Raw genomic sequence first — 20,040 nt, forward strand, 5'->3', positions numbered from 1 at the left:
ATACAGACCTCTTTAGTCTCCATGAAGGCTGTTGAGCTTAAAAAATTTTGTTTAGGAAGCTGAAAAAGGCTCAGCTGCCTTCATAATACTGGAGGAAACCAGTGAATTGAGAGGTTCTTGCATGTGCTCCAGATAAATAGGGTTCAGTCAATCTTTTTCACTACGTATTCTAGTGGTTATGAACCACCAATGTCTCACAGTTGTAGTGCCATTGGTGTTTGCATTTACTTTCTTATAAACACTGAATATAAAGTGCAATACATGGACTCAGTCTCAAATCTGCTCTGGTTGTAAGGAGGATCGGATATGATGACAAACCTCTGAGGAATTCCTGCCACCTTATATTAGCCATCTATAATTAATAGCCTGGAATGGCTCTGGATGATGCACAGCCAAATAAATGAGCATGGATGCCCTGTGCTTCACCTTGCAATATAGGCAAACCCCACAGAGCTGTTAAGGGAAGAGACAAAGTCACACTCTCTTTTCTCTTTTTTCACTGCCTTTTATCTCGGCACTTTGTTAAAACCAGTCCTGATGCTTCTCTGTACATAAATGCATCTACGCTTGAAACCTAGCTCTCCTCATGAGTCAAAATACGCTACTGCTTGATTCCACTGTGTGATCCATTTGGGACACGTCTTGGCTACAAGTGATTTACTTTAACTAACAATTCATATGCAACACTGTGCTCGGTTCTTGTGCAGAGCAAAGCCTCACTGGCACACGATGGAAGCTGAAGCAGTGCATGTGAAATCTCGGGACTGCTGTAACCCTGGTAACGTTCAGAGGAAATTTGGAGGAAGGGAGGCAGATTATTCTCAGTGAGCATCCTAATACAGTGTGTCTCTCAAGTGTGTGTAATTTTCACATTTGGTCTCTGAACAAGCCTCCTCACCAAAAAACTGCAAAAAATGCACAGACTTCTGTTTAAGCACATGAATATCGGCAGTACTATTTGCTATATATGCTATAGAATTATATAGAGTTGTTTCAAAGCACTTTAAGGTGTAAGGTTAGCAGAGATACCCCATAATCTGATGATTCTCTCTGAGCAAGCACTTGGTGAAAGTGGGCAGGTAGAAATCAGTCAAAACCAGCAGTCCCCAGCAGCCTGAGCCAATAGCAACAAAGCTAAGGGAGGATTCAGGGTCACCTGATCAAGCTCTAACTAAGCTTTATAAAAATGTTAACACTTATCTTAAAAGTGGAGAGGCTGTCTTCCAAATCCAAAAAATGGGAGCTGATTCCATAGGAGAGGGGCCTCAACTCTTACAACTGTTAATAATAAGGGATTACAATAGTTCAGCCTGAGTACCGCCTGACTCCTCAGAATCAGCTGAATTTGTTTTTGTATGTTTAACTTTATACTATTTAATGAAGCCAGTCAAAATTGTACCTGTATACAAAGGAATGTGCTGTTTTAGACGGTGCTATTTTTAGCGGCAGCCATAACTGACCAGTGTAAACTTGTAGCACAGTTGTTTTTTTCACAGAGCTTAACTGTTTTTCTGCACTGAAAAATGTCACTTGGTTAACTGTACAGAAGAAGTTATGTGAGCTCAACAATTCCCCTCAAAAAACAAAAGCTGATTTGAAAGTGGAATATATTGACGTACCGCTGTGTAATTCGGGGGCATTTAGCTTAAGATATTCACAGTATAGTGTTAAATTTTGTATGAGAAAAGAAACTGATAGATGGATGGATGGAGAGATAGAGTACCTCATACTAGTTGTTTAGTATCACTCTGAAACACGGTATTCCTAAATTTCAGAGTATTACTAGTTGAGTTCCTCCATCCATTCATTCTCTTCCGCTTATCCTTTTAACGGTCGCGGGGGGGTGGAGCCTAGCCCAGCTATCTTAGGGCTAGAGGCAGGGTACACCCTGGACAGGTCGCCAGTCTGTCGCAAGGCTAACACATAGAGACAGACAACTATTCACACTCACATTCACACCTATGGGCAATTTAGAGTTACCAATTAACCTAACCCACTAACTGCATGCCTTTGGACTGTGAGAGGGAGCTGGAGTACCTGGCGAGAACCTATGTACACAGTCCTGCTCAATTAATATATGGCTGAACTTTGTAAAATAATTTCTTTCATAAAAGTAGCGATCTTTCAACAAAGTGTAAAGTTTTAGAGTATTCCACAACATTTTGCCTTGTAGCCATGGGGATTTTCTTTGTCTAGACAATTAGGAGGCTGAGGCTGCATTCATCTGTGTGCGCTCTTGACATTATATCCTCAAAGTTACACAAACCCTCGACCTGGAGGCACTTTTGATTTTCTGCATGGTCTGTCTACATCAGTCCTCGGAGCCCCATTCTCCTGAGCAATCACGACCATTATTACAGTGAGTGCAAAAATGCATTAGCTTTTCCTAGGAGCTACTAAGCCGATGCCCATCTGCTGCTAGAAGGGATTAATTAAATGATGCTGCCTGGCCTATTACCTTGTTAAACCTTTTTGTGATCTATTTGGCAAGGATATTTTTCTGTGAATCACAATGATGCTGCACGTTGCATTCAGTTGAAAACTCATTTAACTTGGGCTTGACTAGGCATAAGAGTACAGGGTGCATAAGTAACCATTACCACTGGATCTGGAGCACGAGTCATAATAGGCAGCCATTTATAATAATTTTCCATTATGACAGAGAACTTATAGAAGTAACAGCCGTTTTCACATTTGGCTGTATTACATGCTCTCTGCGTGCTCTGTGCTCTCTTCTAACAGACTCTGAGTACTACAGTATAATCAGTCATCATTATGGCAGCAGCCATGTTCTGCCAAGACTCACTGTAAGATTACATTATCTCAACACTGGTGCATGTTTACAACTCGATAGATGTTATGTAGCAAATTTAAGTCGAGTTCTGTTTTAAGAAAATTGCTTTAGGATTTAAAACTTTATGTTGGATGAATTTGTTTCCTTTGGTCACTTTATGATTCTTGTTTTTTACAGCCTATGGTTTACATGCTACAAGAAAAGTATCACATATAGCATCTATACTCTGGAGTTAAAGTGGTGCAGAACACTGCAGGCCTTGGTACTTTAGCATTTGGCTAGCGCTATAGAAGAGGAGCTGGCATAAAGCTAGTTTTTTTGTTTGTTTGTTTTTTTAAATTTCAAAGACAACATTTTTACAACATTTTTATTAGATCAACAAACCTTAGCAAACACACAGCCTGTTTGTGTGCAGTTTGTCGCACAGTGTGCTCCTAGCTAAAGATCCAGCTGCTGGATTTCCAGTGAGAGAAAGTGAGATAAGTTCACTCAAAGATGGAAGAAGATATAAGAAAGACAAGAGAGGGGAGGAAGAAGTAAGGTTAGATTTAAAGGGCTGCTCAGTGACACTTGATAAACTGCAAATTCAAAGATTGCATGTAATGTTTTGATACATTATGCCTTTTTATTTTGTGAAATGACCTGCAAAACAAACCAGGTATACTAACTTTGTGTTATTCAAATGTTGCATGAAAATATTTAGTTAGTAGTTCATATGGGATAAAGAGCTTGCTGTACTGTGTTGAAGTTATAGTAAAACAGTGTGTTGGACTAGTCAGTGTTGGGTTACATCAAGTGTGGTAGACTAATTTCCATTTAAGAAGATGATCCTTAGATTAAATCACTGAATCCCACCTTTGTACCAACTTTATACCAACCGTATACAATCTAATGTAGAGATAATATACAGAATATTGTTGGTGTAGTAAATGGAAATTAGCTAAGGTAGCTCAGCTTAGATCTTGCTGAATTCAATTGTGTGCATTCACAAAGAGCAGCAAGTAGAAATGATTGTGATTGTAATTCTTTTCCTCATGCTGAGTCAATACAACCAACCTTAGGGTTCCCCGACATTCCGAATCCCACTTTAACCCACTGACTGTGCTCATTTTCCTGTTTAGGTGTGATGGCAAATATATATGTAATAATATAGCACAAAGTTTAGATAGATTTGCATACAAATAGATGATAGAAATGCTAATTTTTAATGCTACTTAAGGAGCTACTTCTGACTTTCTTATTTTGAGTACATTTCAAAGTGTGCACTTTTTCACTGTCACTGATTCAGTGCTTTTACTGTGCTTTTGCCACCTCTGGTAGCTAGCTTAAGTTTAGTGAATGCTATGAGTGTAAATGTTTTTGCTTTTAATTTTAGAAAGGAGAAATTTTTCTTTCAGAGATCTCTGAGTTCCCTATTGAATTTTATAACCTTATTTTATATCATGCATATAAATATAATATGAAAATGATTGCTAGGACTGATTTTTAGTTTGAATTAAAGGTTCTAAGTTAACCTATTTAATCCCCAAATTTTCCCTGCAAAATAAGTGCATGCATTTTACTTCTTAGACTTCCCCTACACACAGTATGTTTATTTTTTAATTAATGTAATAGGGGGTAAAACAGCAACAGTTGTTGCTGGTGGGATTAAATGGTTAAGGTGAAAAGTGACTTGTGCGTGAAAATTTTTTTGGCAGCTTTTGTGGATTTGCAGTAACGTAAAATGTTTGCACATGGTCAAATACGTAGAAACACAAAGATATCTCCACAGTTTGCATAAGCTGCTTCAAACATTATTTACCTGCACAGAAGACCTTCTTTTGGACTCAGTAATATTAACTTAAGGCATGAGGTCGATGGGATGGAGCAGGAAGACTGACAGTGATGCACAGGGGAGGGAGGATTCTCGCAGATTCCATCTCAAAGCATCTGGGGAACATAGGCATTATTCAAATGACTTTTACTGGCTGGTGATAAGAGAACTTAAAGGGTTTCCAATTAGCACCAAGCTTTCCATTTTGAAATCTCGTGATCAGATAATATTTTTTGCACGTGCCAGTTATGGCAAAAGATGATGATTTCAGATACATGGATTTGCTGCACTTTACACAGGTTCCAGGTGTTCTTCAAGCGCAGGCAGCAAAATTTAACTCTGTTATCAATTCTTTCATATTTGAATGACTCAGAAAAGAAATACCCTCCTGGGAGGGATGTTTCTTGCAGCGCAGGAACAGGAGCACAGTTTTACAGTGACCGAGGTTGATGCTTAGATCCACTGCCTCACAATGCAGGTCTACAGGTGCAATCTGGGCTTGATTAGAAGTCCAAGGAGTGAAGCAGCAGGAACATGTTTGTTATTTTTCAGTTTGTTCTGAGTTCTGTACTAAACTCAGTGTCTTGTTTTTCACATTATTATTGAAGTATGTATCAACCTGTCCACTGAACTTACACTAGAAAATGATACTATGCACTAGTTTAGTCCCACAGTTGTGAAAAGTTCATATCTCTAAATTGGCTCGCTTGATTTGTTTTGGTTGCAGGATGTGGATTCATAAGGAATTTGGTGCCTAACACTTGGTAATGGTTGATAAAATTATATTTGGTTTGTCACAAATAAATCATAATTTCTTCACATTAAAACATTTCATATTATCACTGCCTGATAGCATTTTTATTGCCGTTACTTATCCCCTGACGTCACGCTTATTTTTGATTTTTCTTTTTTTTTTAAAGAAGAATTGCTAAACCAATCAGTGAGCAATTAACGCTGGCTCTTTTGGCTGTGGGAGGAAGCACATATGCAAATTATTTTTATCAGTTTTTTAGCTGTATGTCACATGCTTTGAGGTAAATGCCATTCAACAGGTCATGTCCTGTGCGCATACTTACAGCACAAGTCTGTGTTTATATGTGTCAGTGTGTGAGAGTAAGTGGGAACTACTGTCCAGGCGTTAGAGATTAATCGGTTTAGCGAAAGAGAGCTAATTATAGCAGGCTGGGACCTGCACTCAGTGCCCAGATTGCTGTCTTTCTCTGTCTCTCCCACGCAGACACATGCATGCACACATTGTACATCCAGCAAATTACATAACTACATGAGACCTGGAAGCCTGCGCTCATGTTTCACCTCGTTGTTGACCTCATTGTTACTGTGCAAGTCACATCCAAACCAGTGATGCCCGGCACCTGAAGGAGACCTCTTGGCTTGTTTGAAGTATAAGAAATATGATGGAGAATTAATGGAGATGATGTTAGCATCAGACCTGGCAGAGAAAACTGAATCTAGGTTGCTGTTAACTCTAGCTTTTACTCTTTGTTGTAATTAAGAAATTGTATAGTTACTACATATTTCTCCATATGCTTCTTTACTCTTGCAAAATGCTCCCTGGTGTTTTCCCTGGTAAATATAAAGTTATCAAATGCGTCAATAAAACACACTGTAGCATGGTTTACAGCTTTTACCTTTTTCTATTTATGGAAGAATTGAGAATTCATATAATAAAATCATGAAGTGCTGTTGAAATTCTTGTAAATCACTCCAAATACAAGATAAATGTCTGTTTATGTCCACCAGTCCTGCACATGGCTCAGAGCCAGCTTCTTCACTCTGGCCCCCAGTGACAAGTGTTTTAACAATGCTGACTGTGACCACTGTCCCCCTGTTTGCCCAGCAGCCATTGATGTGGCCTGTCTAGAATTATCGAGGTCAGGCTAAGCCACTCGGCAGTGGTTTCTAGGGCACGACATATCAGAACTGCGGTGGTGTTGAAATCTGGTTCAAACAGCAGCTGGGGGAGGAAAGTGGGGGGGGGGGGTAAGTGAGGTGCGTGGCATCAGCTAAATCCCCCAAGTACAAACGTAACTTCATAACCGGCATAAACAGAAAGCTCTCAACCTGCTGGGGTAGTTTTCTGTTATGCATCCCTCATTGGAACCCGCAGGAGGTCGCGTGCTGTTAGTGCGGATAACTGGTTAAGCTGCACTGTGGGATTGGACTTCTCACTATGCTATTTAACTGTGGCTACGAGTGCATGGAGATGAACACAGGCCAAACCCTTTTTAGATCCACACGCGGACGAGTTGTACTACGTTGCTCTGCATTAGCCACTCAGATTGTTCACCGATTAAAGCCTCTTATGTCCCTGCCCACATTTTTGATCCTACACTAAGTCTGCAGTTTTTAACTAATGTGAAATCTGCTTATTTTTTCATGAGTGTGGAATTCTTTCTCTGTCATCCTTTTTTGTTATGGTAACAAAAAGTGTCACGTAAGGAACTTAACTGCAAGGAAAACGATCTTCTCTCACCCTCAACACTATTGCTTTTTAATGAGAAAATGTAATGGCTTGACACTCATAAAGTGCCTAAATGTTCACCCTAGCTAGGTGAAAATAGGGAACACACTGTGGCGTTCTCCCTATTCTTTTTTCCGGCAGGCCCGAAGGGACAGCATCTCTCAGGTTATTATCATCCTGTGAAAGGTTACAAATCAATACTTGTCAAGACAGGACTCTTTTTTTCAAGCACAGCTGTGCTATAAATGAGCCTCTCTAATCTCTTCCTCCTCCCCTCCTCCTTCAAAGCTTTGGATATAATAATCTGACAGAGTCGGCGTAATAGTATTTTTTCTTTTTTTGGTACAGTATGTGGATTTTTGGATTTGTGATATAACTACAGTCCTGGTACAACACATCCAGGACGCTGACAAAGCTGATCTGTCTAGCTATCAAGTTCAGTGATTATCTGACAGCATTTGAGAGTGTTTGTGCCAGAGATCACACGTAGGCCTGAATAAAATTAAGACAGTATTATTTGCCAAAGATCTCAGCTGTCTTTTTAATCTGAAAGAATGGTAAGAATCCTGAAAAAAATTGTGAGCAGTGTTTTTCTTTCCATCATTCCTTATTGTTTCACATCTGCCTCAGCTATGTGGAGCTCAGCTTCTTTCCGTTTAGATGCAGTTTGTAAGTCATTAGAAATAGCTTTACGAAAATCACTTGAGAATGTTTTGTTTGCTGATATCTTACAGATGCAATTACACCAAATTATCATTTTCATTACTGGAAAGCAAAAATCTCTTTAATGCAAACTGATTAAGCCTAAAGTCTGTTTTGGTCTTGAGCTTTTGATCGCATGATCTTCACCAGCAGATGAAATGTCTCCTTCATGTTTTCTTAAAAGCAGCGTTTTAGATTCAAACCCTAGTTTGAATTAGACGTCCTATAGCAGTTTTCATCCAGATGGTTCACCTTTTGGCACAATACTGATTAGACCTCAGAAACAGTTTCTGACCATCCTTGGTGGGTTGCAGCTAAAGCCGAGACTTAAACATGTGTGCAGAGACCTGAAGATAACAGTTCAAAATTCAGTTTGTCTGCGCTTGAGAATCTCCGTCAGGAACAGTTGGACAAAGTGCCCAAATCCAGGTATGAAAAGCTTGTTGAGACTTAGGCAGGGCAACTTTAAGAAGTAATTGATGCCAAATAGGTTTCAGTGAAGTAAAACATGGATAAAATTTGTGAATGAAAGATTTCAAATTCAGTTTAAACATAAAACAGTTTGCCACACTGTTATTGAATTCTTTCAAATTCCACTGAGCCCAAGCACATACCGATGAGGCGCAATATTAAAACCACCTGCATAATATTGTGTGAACTCCCTCTTTTCCCCCGCAGAAAACCTCTGACATGTTGCAGCATAGATAAAGGACTTGTTCTGGGAGTCTGGCTCAGGGACAATGGCAGCGAATCCTTTGAGTCCTGTGGGTTTTTTGGTGGGGCCAGTTCAGTGCCTTAAGCTCTTTGCAGTGTAGTGTTTGAGGCCGCTGTCATCGGGGAGTGCTGTTGCCATGGGCGTAGTTGCTGCTTAGAATGCAGTAACATTTATAGGGGGGATTTATCTCAGAAGCATCTTTATAAATACCAATAGCCTTGGTTCAATGTTCAGTTATCAGGGTTATTCATTTAATCTGTCAGAGACTTTAATGTTGACTGGTGTGCATGAAGTTATATAAATCATGCTTCTTTATAGTTTTTTTCACAGCTGTATTTCACTGTATTTGATACATTATCTTACTATTTGCAGTACCAGATCATAATTAAGAGTTTTTATTCATTAGCCTGACATCATATTCTGCTAAATTAGACAAGGTCAAAATGAATGATTAGAACTATCAATTAACTCATCAAAGATGTCTTCATAATTCATTTGTATTCTGAAACTGATATGAGATTATGCTCAGAATGACAGTTTCACACCTCCCCTTTTCATTTTCTGCCTGCTAGCTCTCCTTCATCTCTGCTGTCTTTCACCTTTTCCTCTTTTCCTCTCAACCTCGACGGTTGCCATAACCACGTTATCAGTTGTTGAGGAGCTTCCAGCATATGGAAGGTGATCACATTTTAAAATTATTCAATATCTCACTAAGATGAAATCTTGCTGAAAACCTTTCTTTTTAACACAGTAGAAGGGATTTCTTTCTTTTACAGTAGGTACATTTTCATTTCTTACATTCATGCACGCTGCTGCTCTCTGATTTCCACCGATTCTTCTATGACACTCAGTTTTCTCCCTTCTCTCTCACTTTCTCTCTGTGAGAAACGTACTTTCCTCATTGAATTTCTTAAGACATCCTTGATTTTAGGCAGCATTTTCTGATTTCTTTTAATAATCTTGAACACTTTCCTGAATAATTTCCTCTCCTGTGGATGCCGGATGATTATAGTGCTGCTGCTCGGCTGAGAGCCCAGGCCAAACTGACAGGTGTAGACGTGTTAGGAAAGCCTTGGCGGAGTTAATTTGGATTAACTGACTTGGCACAGAATAGGATTTTTTTCACGGTGGGCTTTATCTCCAACGCAGCTCTTCTCGTGGGATTCGGCCTTCCCTCATGGATGAGAATATGTGAGACCTAATGACTGGGGTCCTAACTGTGCTGTCTTTTGTTCTTTTGCCTTAGACTAACTCAAGTTGAAGTTTGCTGTTTGTTCATCTTTTGTCAGTACCACCATCAATGATCGTCACATCCATGACTGAAAGGTAAATAGGCGTGACCAGTACCAGCCAAAAGTAGATATTAATGGGCTTTGCATGTTCTCAGGATATTAGATTATATAAAGCTAGTTGGTAAAAACTACAACACTGAGAAAAATCTGAGAAAAATGAAAGTGTTTGTGTTTCTGCTTTTGTGGGACCAGCTAAAGCCTCGACGGCTCTTCGCCCTGAACCTTCATTCATCCAAAGCTAATGAGGCAGAGAGTGATGCTTGTATCGGCCACTGACTCACCTTGTCTGAATGCTTTCCCATGAAATGCCCACACTTACTTTCACCTGCATTCCTTTTTGCCAAGTACCTATTTGAATTTGATGATGCAAGGAACTGTTGGGTGCTATTTTAAGAGATGCCTTCCTAAATTCATCATCACTTTAACTTGTAGGCTGGTGCTGGAACACGCAGAGACAATAGCATGCAATCTAAAACGTGTAACTATCAGTTTACCACTATTGTTTGTTTGTGTCTACTATTTAGTACTTTAATTTGTACCCTCGGGGTCAAATGAATACGCTGAAAACATAGCACAGGCATACTTTAACCATAGCAAACCTATCGCTGGGGGGATCTGTTGGCAACCACAGCCACATTAGCTATGTTGTAAGTTATGCATTGTCACTTGATCAGTCTGATCTTCCTCATTATGTTTGTTCAGTTTTGGTCTCCTCCAGCTCTTAGCAGAAATACCAAGCTCTTTAGCTGCTAAGAGCTTCACTATGTTTGTGAAGAGTTTGGCTATTTTTTATCTATTGTGCAATGCTGTGGCTGCAGAGGGCATGCATTACCTCATAATTTGTACCTCTGAAAAACTGTGGCTTTATGTTAAAAGGTGCATAGAAAAAAGACAAAATGTGCAAAAGTTGTGCCACAGTGACAGTTTTCTAACAAAAATGTCAACTGGTGATTTGGAAGTCATTTTTACGCCAGAGCTGCCTGTCACATTAGGTGCTTAATTCAAATGTCACATGGTTTACAAGTAATTATCCATGAAACCCAGTGATTCAGAGAGCTTTCAGCCAGTCGAATGAGAGTTAATGTTGGGTCTTTTTTCACTCTGATCTGTCCGAGGACTTCCGCATACACTCATAAACAGCGGGGCCATTCAGTCCTGCCTTATGCACTCAAGACATCTGGCAGCACAACAGGTTCCGACCCATATTCAGTGGATAGCATTCACATAACGCTAATTTGCCTTAACACAGGCAATCCTATCCTGCTTTCAGTAGTTTTCACCATGCTAACCATGCTTGCTATGGTGTTACATCAGGTCAGCATGGGCTCAAAAATCATTCACTCGGCATTAGTGATGGAAGCTACTTACAATCTTTGCCATCTGGAGGATTTCAGCCAGACACAGAGGTCATCAGTCTCAAATAAATGATGGAACATTTGTAGCATAGTAAGGCAGGTCAGGTATGGTATATGTGTTGTGGACAGTTTGCCAGCTTGATTAGGGGAAAGGTAGAAAAAAGGTTAAATATCCAAAGATACACAGAAAAGGTAGGTAAATTGGCGTAAAGTTAGGCCCTGAAAAGCAGTGGGTTACTGTCACATATTTTAAAACACAATGATAATGTTGGTAAAAGGGAACGGGCCACTTCCTAAATCTTATATTGATGCAGGGCGTCACTCTCTCATACAAAGAAATGTTGAGAAATATTGTAGGGTAACGGTTATACTGCATTTGATATTAAAATGTACTTTTTGCTAATGGCTCTGTGTTAATTAAAACATTGAAAAAATGTTTTGAAATGGGATTTAAATTCTGTGTAAATGAATGGCTTTAATATTGCAGATGAAGCCTTAACGCCTTCAGTTAGAAAGCAGAGGGGTTGATTAAAATGTCAAGTCGTTTTCATACTTTCACAGCAGTGTGGAAGAAAAGATATGAGACATGAAATACTAAAATACTTTAAGGACGCCTGTTTTGACCCCTTCAGACAAGACGTTTTAAAATTTGTTTAAGCGATTGGTTTTCTTGGCAGATTTTCTGTTAAACTTGGAGCAAGACTGCATATTTCTCTAAGAAAAATAAATTTTTTCTGGAGGTAATGTAGTATGGGCTGTCTTCGAACACAGTGGGTTTTTTTTGCATTTAACATATTGGATGTAAGATGAAGCATGTTTACATTTGCATGATATCTCAGTGATTTAAAAAGCAATTCTGATACAGTTTGTGGTTTCAAAAACATGCTTTTCCCTGCTTTATTTCACTCTGGATGATGGTAATGAATATATATATATATATTTTTAAAGAGAGCCATAAACATGGCATCAACCACCAGTGCTGCACTCACCCAGTGAGCTATGAAGGGATTGCTGGTACTTAGGTTTGTGGGAATCATGTGGCATTTAGTCCATTAGAATTCAGTGCTGCACAAACGTCTTGAGCCAACCCTCATTTCTTTGTGTTTTGCTAGGAAAACATGTGCAAACAAAAATGTAAATAGAGCATATAAGGCAAAAACAGAGTTTGTGCAATTCTAATGAGCTTGAAAGACAATATTTGTTCTTTAACACAGCCTGAACTATCTTCAGTAAGCTTTCTTGTCATTTTTTTAAGCAGGCTTTAAGAATAGTTCTCCAGGCTTCTTGAAGGACTTTGAAAGCTCTTCTTTCAGTTGTTCTGTTCTCTGTCAAGATGATCCCACACTGCTTCACCTCCTCGGTATATACTTTTGATGATTTGAACCAGAAATGTAAAAGCTGGATTCATCACTCTGTACGAGCTGTTGCCGCTAGATTTCAGTCCAGTTCTTGTATAAGTTTCCCTTCTTTGAGAATGGCTTCTTGACAGGCATCCTTCCACAGAGACCATTTCTGATGATGTTTCAGTGAACAGTAGATGGGTCAACTGAAGGGCCAGATGCGTCTCTCAGGTCTTGTGTTTGTCTTTTTTGTTCTAGTTCTTAAGAGCATGACTTTCAGTTCCTGTTGGTCTGCTGTAAATAGTTTTTTAACTCCTCCATTTGTCCAATTTCCTGGGTTTTTTTTTAAGGACACGCTGCACATCATGCTGAAATATGCCACATATTCCATTAATCACACTTTGTAAATCACCTTATTGGTACAAGGTATTGGGTGTAAGGAAAATACTTTTTTATGCCTAAGGATACAATCAAAAGTAGTTTTTTTGCCAAGTCTGTAGATACAATACTGAATGATCATGCTTTAAATGATTAATAGGTCATTCAAGTAGATTAACAAAGAAAAAAAGACATTGCTCTGAAAATGGCCAGGTACAAGGACTGGACTGAAAATAAGTGAAAAAGCAAACAAGATCCAGAGAAAAACTGAAATTTTCTGAGATTTTACTGTAGCCATGAAAACATCACTGTGGAACTGTTTTTAATCTGAACTTTAAAAATAATTCCCTTTTAAAAAGTGGTGGTATCATAAGCCCCCATGCAGACCGTGTCTACTCACGTCACGAAAATAGCTTCTGTAAAATTAATTACAGTTCTGTCTCCACATGTCTGTTATTGGAGAAAAATAAAAGCTATATTGACTGATTGTTGAAAATAACACATAAAATGCACGACATTTTATCAGTGAAGGCTATCAATAGACTCTTCACTGCTTTAGTTGGTCAAGTATTTCTCTTTCATCTTGATCATCTCCTCCCTTATTTCTAATGCTGTATTTTCTCTTCTGTTGTTGCAAACTTTGCTGTAAAGAATAAATCTTATTGTTAATAAATCCTGTGAAAAGGTTTAAACCAACAATGAACTGATCCTATTAATACGCCGTGCAGCCAAAGCTTGATGTATCTTATTCCTCTATGCCACAGAGGTATGTTATAACCCCCCAAAAAACATCCCAGTGAGCCTCACAGTTTTGCTGGATGGCCTTTATAGTGTTGATCATGGACTAATAATTGTCCATGGACTAATAAAAGTGCAAATAATTTAACCTTTTTTTGCTTAAATACAGAAAATTCACTCCCACATATTGTACAGAATGCATTTCAAATCTAACAAAACACAGATATGTTAAGTACCATTAACAAGGCAGCTACACAGCTTTGCTTCCATAGTGGTTCTAGTTAATACTTTGCATTTACACACGCTTTCATGGTTTTTCTGCATGCTTTCTTATTGCTTTTGTGTCTTTTGTAAAATACAGATTGTAGATATTTGTGTGTGTGTGTGTGTGTGCGTGTGCGTGTGCGTGTGTGTGTGTGTGTGTATGCAGATGTCTGTAGATTAGTGAGGGAATTGCTGAGCAAGTGCATGACTGAGCGAGCCAGTGAATGAGCAATTGAGCGAGCAAGCAAGGGACTTAGTTGAGTGTGGGCAAGCGACGGAGCACAGGAGGCTGTGTTTGAATGAGTGCATAAGTGAGTGATTCATTATTACTGATATAGTGTGCTTGTACTCTCATTGTTGCTGTAAATGTTGCTGCAGTGTGTTTTAATGCTGTCTGGCAGCCAAAGGTCTGCAATCCAGCATAATGGAGCAGTTGTTGCACTAACTGGTGTAACAGTCTAAGCTACTGCTTAGCCCCTCACCACACTACAGTGCTCTCTGTTCTCATTCCTCCTCTTGCTTCAGAGCTGCTCGGCTTTTCTCTGGCCTCTGGTGCGTTTGCCATGGATGACAGGGCAGTAGGAGTGGCAGCCAGGTCAGGCCCTCGTTCCGTTACCTGACTTCTGCAGTTCTAATGGGGAGAGTTTATGCAGCGTTTTTGACACGGGCATAGGGAATTTGCTTCATCTCTCCTCTGCTCCACAGGCAACGTCTGGTGCCACAATGCCAAACTGTATTTCAGTAGTATCAGATGAACACTGCCTAAGTCCAGTCTTTTTTATTCCTTCTTTTAAATCAATATCCTAGTTTTGTTAAACTATATTTAGAAAACACTATATTACAGCGTATATGGCAATATATGATCCTTCTGGTACAGACCATTGTCACCTCCTATTAGGGACATCAGTGTTTTTCCATTACAAATGTATTATTTAGCCCCCATGTCTTCCCCTATAAAGATGATAAAGACGTTTTCTACAAGGCAGTGCTGTGCAAGGAACACGATAATAGAATAAAAGGAAATATCTTTTAAATATAGCTTATTTGTATTACACAGACTGATGAATCCTTTTGAAACATCCTGTAAACATGATCTTGTAATGCAGTGGTTCCCAAACTTTTTTTGCTAGGCCCCCCTTTGTTTTACAGGAAAAATCTTATGTGAGATGAATTGCAGAATGTCAGATAGAGACAAAATACTGTTACTGTTAATCTGACTATCTTCAGGTTATACACGCGCACATATACACATGCAGTTACTGTCGCTCCATTTACAAAGGCAGAGGCGTCACGGTGTAATTATTTTACATGTAGTTGTTTTTTACCTGTGTAATAAAATTCAACATTGCTATCAATACATTTTTCAAAAAATGCCTCTCTGTGGAAAATGGGTTGAAAAACATAAACAGCTGTGGGATACTGTTTGTCCGTGATTTGAACCCAGGGAACAAATCGTGGCAGGATCAGCCTGATGTTATTTGTATCCCGCTGTAACTTTACTGTATAAAGAGCTAACATCTCCAAAATGTCAGGAGTAGTTAGTCATTACAAGAAGTGTTTGTGAACTAAAAATCAAGAATGTGGGATACTGTTTGTCCGTGATCTGGAGAGCCCAGCGCTGCTCCAGACGCAGGGAAAACCAATTTTGCAGGGGAGACCTACCTCGGCACTTGTGCAGGTGAAGCCAAAGGGAAGATTTGCTTCACCATATTTTCTAGTCTTTGGCCTGGAAGGAAGCTGGTTTGGAAACATATTCAGCGATGCTTCATCTCCTGCTTTGCGTTTGTGTGGGCGCCCCGTCAAAAACCTGTCCATTATGCTTGCAGTGTCCAAGCGTTCTTTTTTTTTTTCTTCTTTTCATACCGCGCCCCCCCGCTATAGCTCTGCCCCCCCACTTTGGGAACCTCTGTTGTAATGCAAGAGTGAGCTCCTGACTATTGAAATTGCTCCCAAACCAGCAACTTTCAATGGAAGAGTAGCACTGGAAACAGGAACATTCAAAACTGAAAAACGAGCTACAGTCTTATTCTTTCGTTTTCACTAAGACCTCCAGAATCGACTGCCATTGGAAGTGTTTTTCCTGGCAAAAAGAACCGCATATTTTCTCTTAAAACCACAACTTGACCGGCTTTGACATGATAATGAATGTTTTCAGAGTCGGAGATCTTACGTCTTCCTTTCATCCTCTCATGTCTTTGCTGGATCACAGATCACAACATGTTGAATGTGATCAGGGAGAAGGCCTCTGAGTGGCTGGAAGGATTCATGCACAGTTTTCCTTCAGAGCAGCATGCTTCCTACATCTCCAGAGGTCTCTGTGGTGCAGCAGAGAGAGGCCAGCCGGCTTGGAAATATGAACTGCGGCCTCCACACGCTCTTTGAAGCTCAGTCAGCGTACATGCAGACCTCATTTGTTTGGGCCCGCTCTATAAAATCTGTTGCCAGAACAGTCCTGTGTGTTTCCACCTTGTTGTTTATGGTTTGTGTCCTCAGATAGCATGGGGCACAGAGGAGAGAGCAAAGAAAAACACAGCCTTTCCTTGTGCTGTATTGAACTTGGCATGCAAAAGTATGGAATTCGAAAGCCAGAGATACAGGAGGAGTGCAGGCTGAGGTGGGGTGGGAGGTATATTCTACAAGCATAAAAAAAAAATGATGTGAACAGATGAGAGATGCTTCACATTCCAAGTGAGCCAAATAGGTTGTACTGTGCCTAGAAATCCTCCTTTAACAAAAATGTCTCCATGCTGTTGGAGCGATGTTTGACGCAAATTTAGCAAGATAAGCCGTCTAATTAGTGTTAAACACCTCAGCTCTGACAATAGCACCTCTCCGTTTCTTCCAGCCATGATCCAGCAGCAGCAGCAGAAGAAGAAATCAGGGCTGCCTCTCTGCCAGGAGGTTGGAAGTATGTTTTCACACCCATAGAGGGCAGCTGTGCTCTCCCACAACATCGACTATCTCACTAATAGAGAAAGAGTAAGAGACACTGAAACATGCTGTTTGTATAACACAAGTTATCAGACGAGGTAGCGTGTTTTCCTGTGTGACCGCCCTGCTGTCAATGCCCAGAGAAATTCTGTGTTGTTTATGGTTTCAGCTTATTGGAGTGAAGCACCATTCAAATCCCTAATGAAATCATGCACCTACCACAGGATGCATGCTCTGGATCTCACTTTGTTAAAAACATTCTCGTTTAAAATCTTTTTTTTTTATTGTTAATCCATCAACAATGTAAAAAGTGATTATCAGTGGCTTAAACGACTGGGGCTAATGAATCACGGTGCAATGAATGGTCAGTGCAGAGGTATTCAGTACAGGCTGAGCATGGCTACAGCTTGTACTCTGACAGTGCAGTCGGTTCAGGAAAAGATTCTTGTGCTGTACGTGTTTTTGTTAAGGCGCAGAGAGGAGAAGGAGCAAGTGCTGGCTCTGACCCAGCTCTCTGTAGTCTGGGTCCTGGCAGACATTGGACGGTAATAAACTAAACAATATCACATTAACTCGCAAGGTCCGCCATTAATGGGGACCTGCTTTGGCCAGAATGCAATATTGAACACACACACACACACACACACACACACACACACACACACACACACACACACACACCCTGTCTCTTCACTGACTACTTGATGCCGTGGCTGATGATTATAACTGTTATCTGTTGCGTCTGAAAAATTATTGAGCTTGTCAGCACCCATTAATTCACCATCGTAAATTAAGTGGCTCGCATTATGTTTTATGTTTTATCCCCTTCTTGCTGGAGACAACAGAGCAGCTTTTCCAGGGGCTACGTCTGGTTTACTGTACGATACTTTGCAGTTGACAGTCACTTGTTCTGCTTCCCTGTTGTTTAAAAGATTGTAGGCAATGAGATGAATTAGCCACAGCGGTGCACACGCACCTACTAAGAGATACAAAGCTCTGAAGTAAGCTGAGCTGTGCGTATATGTGCAAATGAGAAGTATGTGAGCTGGAGAGCTGCAGAATTTCAGTTCATGTTAACCACAGCACCCTTATTTTGCCATATGTTAAAGCAGAAAAGTCAAACACCTGAGCTGCTGGCGAAATCGATCAGCAAGCAATTATGTAATGCGTTTGCCATATGGCGCTGTAACATGATTGGTAGTCAAGGTAAAATAAATCATTTTTCTCTAATCAGGCAGTGAATAGCAGCAGAACCATGTGGCTACCAGCAGGGTGAAAGAAAAAAAGAGAAAAAAAGAAAGCGTGATTTTCGTCTATTGTGTGTTGAATTCAGGCACCACATTGTGCATCCACATGTGAGAGGAGCTGTTAATCAAAGCATGAATGCTTACTTCCTGTAAATGGTGAATGTAAGAGGTGGGGAGGGGACAACAATGGCAAACAGCAAGACAAATTACTCCAAATTGTACCCAGTCTAATCGGAAGCAGTCAACTTCCTGGCAAGTTGTTAATCACATAAGATTCCAGTTAATGAAAAGCACTTTCACTCGCTATGGCAGCTTCTGTTAAAGGTCAGATGTCAGAGTCACCTGCAATTGACATTGTGGAAATCTAATGACTTGCCGAAGGACACATTAGCAGACTGGACGCCCATATTATGTTTCCCAGTGAATGACTGATATAAACGCCTTGTAAGAGAGAAGCAGCAGAAATGCAGAAAATCCAAAAATGTGTTTAAAATCAGTTAGAAAGAGTTTGCCTATTAGAGACAAACACATTTTTGTTTGCCTTTGTTAGCCTTTAATACAAACGTCATCACTCTGATGCAATTTGCATCTGCAATATTGTTGGCCTGCATTTAGCCAATGAGGTATCTTAGCAGTAACTGTGAATATTTGGACCCGTTCATCCATGTATGCTTAATAGATTGCATGCAGATATGCAGATAGATTGCATTTCAAGTTATGCTCTAGTTTGAAGTTGGTGTTCACTGATGAGCAGAAGACCTCAGCACTGATGGGTGAAATCCTGGTGTAACACAGCCTGTTTGAAAAATACTGTAATTTTGAAAGTGTGGTAGCATAACTGCCATGGCTGGGGTCATGCAGTTCTGCACTTAGGCCACACAGGAAGCTATTCAAGGTGATATGGTTACCCGAGACCACAGATAGTCAATGATATTTGGGTGGAAAAAATGATGGTGTTGTGAAGTGGGAGGGTTCTGACTTAAACTTTTTCTCAACAATGTGATAAACAATTGAGATGACTCCCAATGAGGAGGCACAGGATGCTGGTAAATACATTAGAGGAATGACTTCTCAACCGAAGCTTGAAATGTCCAATAGTGACCAACAAAGTGGTTCAAAGTGATGTGTGACAGGGGAGCCTCTGTTTGAACTCAGCTTTAGACTTGCTTTTTTAAATGAAAAAATGCATACTGCACTGTGTATTGACAGTGGTCAGAAAGCTGAAGAATGTTGTATGTTTTCCATGCTACATGGTTGCCATCTAGGTTGCAAGACAGTGTAAAGAAAGGAACCATGGACCAGTTTTCCTTAAATAGAAATTAGCTACTTAAGGTCCTGGCTTTATGTGGTGCATGGAATTTGGATTTCAGCTTGGGTTCTCTCTCACAGTCACAGTTAGTGAAGTTAGGTTAATTGCTGATTCTAAATTGGCCGTAGGTGTAAATGTGAGTGTGAATGGTTGTCTGTCCTTATTGGCTCTGAGACAGTCTGATCACCTGTCTGTGGTGTACCCTGCCTCTTGCCCCATGACAGCTGGGATAGGTTCCGGCCCTCCCACATGACCCTGAAATGGATAAGATAGAGAAGTTAGCCAGACCTTAAAATAACAGCAGTAGATCAGGCATGTGAATTGCAGGGTTATTGTAATGCATGGTGAAGACATTTTCATTGTAGAAGAATTCAGTATTAGATGTTTAGTCAAGATGGAAATATTAGCAAGCATGACAGTTGCCTTCACAATCTTGTAATTTTCATTTTCAGCAATAGTAATGCACATAGTTTACACCAAGAAAGTGCACTTTGCATCCAAATTATACGGCAGCCATGGTGTTTCTAGTCTGTCTTTCTGTTTTCTCCACTGGGCCATTTTCCCTCTGACATTTTGTTCGTAGGATTAAGATAAGCAGTTATCCTTGGACACAGAAGGATTAAATCAAATTGTATGATGGACCACAGCTAAAAACCTATGATAGCGTCCTCTGTGTTGCA

At 40.0% G+C, this 20,040-nt stretch overlaps 1 protein-coding gene across 11 annotated transcripts in view; it reads left to right on the plus strand.

Annotated features, from left to right (window-relative positions):
• The window catches only part of arvcfb (ARVCF delta catenin family member b), a 249,854-nt gene that overhangs the window by 25,360 nt on the left and 204,454 nt on the right, over nucleotides 1–20,040 (plus strand). Inside the window, exon 2 of one of the 11 annotated variants that reach the window (XM_085293422.1) lies at nucleotides 16,719–16,781. The exons of 9 other annotated variants lie outside the window; for them this stretch is intronic. The gene's annotated coding sequence lies outside the window, so the exon portion shown is untranslated. Of the gene's footprint in view, nucleotides 1–16,718; nucleotides 16,782–16,831; nucleotides 16,853–20,040 lie in introns of those variants that run through there. One more of the 11 variants, XM_085293423.1, reaches the window with a different exon arrangement.

Source organism: Mchenga conophoros, linkage group LG12 (assembly GCF_057382185.1).
Source record: "Mchenga conophoros isolate Kocher_MC1m ecotype Shallow Benthic linkage group LG12, M_conophoros_male_GT1.1, whole genome shotgun sequence".
Lineage (NCBI taxonomy): Eukaryota > Metazoa > Chordata > Actinopteri > Cichliformes > Cichlidae > Mchenga > Mchenga conophoros.